Source organism: Octodon degus, unplaced genomic scaffold (assembly GCF_000260255.1).
Source record: "Octodon degus isolate 3935 unplaced genomic scaffold, OctDeg1.0 scaffold00383, whole genome shotgun sequence".
NCBI lineage: Eukaryota > Metazoa > Chordata > Mammalia > Rodentia > Octodontidae > Octodon > Octodon degus.
Window position 1 is genome coordinate 664,843 of NW_004524959.1, and position 1,786 is coordinate 666,628.

Genomic DNA, 1,786 nt, shown 5'->3' on the forward strand with positions numbered 1-1,786 from the left:
TCCTGTCCTTATCAGTGTCTTCTTTAGAAGCACTTAGTAATTCTTTCATTATAGTTATCATTACTTTTTTACTACGGTGATTATTTCTGATCTGATTTCCTCTATACCTTTCTGCAGTTGTTTCTTTACTCCAGATGCTGTTATTTCAGGTATTTCAGGTGTATGATTTCCAATTTCTTCTATGTTACTGTCTCCTGCATTTATTCTGGGTGGGCTTTGGGCCTCAGAATGCATTTTGCTCCTTCTCTTTGTCATTTTGTACAACACTGTCATCTGAACTTTGGTGTAGAGCTTTGACAATGTTATTACCTTAGCACCAGGTCCAGGTCTACCAAGTTCAAACTCATCCATGGCTTGTGTCTATCTGCTGTGCTCCACTTCTTCCTGCTGCAGCCCTTGGAGGTGAACCTGCTGCGTCACTCTGGCAAGATGTTCTACTCCTGAATCAGCTGGGTGAGTCTTGCCTCTAGCCTCTCTGCAGAGAGTTTTGCCACAGGATTCCACAACAGGGATGTCTGATGACGGAAGTTCCACACACATGCCTGGTCTAGGTTCTGGCTGGAGTGAGGATTTGGTAGACCAACTGGTGTTCCCACTCACATGCAGGGTCTGTACACTGGCTGGAGTGAGGTCTGGTAGGTCCCAGATGGTCCCACTCACACCCTAATTTATTGTCAACAAACTGAAAAGAAACTTATAAATTGACGACAGATTACCAAATTTTATTTTATTGTACACATATTTAAGTTTAACATGTAATCTTAAAAAGATCCAAATGCTGAGCTAAATTTCTAAAGTAAGTCATACTTCACTACAATCACTTCATTTATATATAAAATTTCAATATAGGGGAAGATAATACTCAAACTTTATTTTCTACCAATATGTAATACTCACTTTGAATTTCTAAAATATGGGAAATATAAACTCAGTCTATATTATTTAGAAATAAATTGATAATAAATTATAATTGTCAATTGTGTAGTAGTGTAATGTCAACTCAGAAAAAACATAGCTTTCAAAGTCTCAATGGAATAGTGGGCTGGTCAAATAGCTCAGCAGATTGAAGCACCTGCAAATAAGCACAGGGGCCAGGGGTTCGATTCTCTGGGTTGCTGGGCCAGCCCTGCCCCCGGGCCACGCTGAGAAGGCAATTGAGACTGGGTGACTGGGTGTTGTGACACCTACAAGTCTGATCTAGTAGTGAGACCCTGAACACTCTGTAGACCTCTCTTGACCCGAGGTCAATCCCTGGTTCCAAAAAAAATTTTTTTTTTTTTTTAAAGAAAGCTCCTGTCCAAGAGAGGAACCAGAGGGGGGCCCAAGCGAGTTGTCCCCAAGGAATATAAATGTTAACAAATACATTAAATGCTATTGGATCAAGGAAATATAATGCATAATCTGTAAAATATAATTTCCAAAATGAAAGTATATTACACAAAGATAAAATACTGGGCCCTGGACATGCAGAGCAAGAAGGAAAAAATTCTAGTTGATAAGGAAAATTATTTGTTTTTTTTTTCTTTTTTAAAAAAATGTATTTAGTACAAGGTCTATAGGGTTTCACTACACAGATTGCAGTAGTGATCCTGCTATTTTCTGGATCCCAAGCTCTGGGCTTACAGGCGTGTGCCACCACACCTAGTCTCAGTCGCTGTGTCTGCGTGCCCCAGGGATGGGGCCAGCCAGGCACGCCAGGTATTAAACCCCAGAAATACTCTATCTTTCTTTCTTTCTTTCTTTCTTTCTTTCTTTCTTTCTTTCTTCCTTCCTTCCTTCCTTCCTT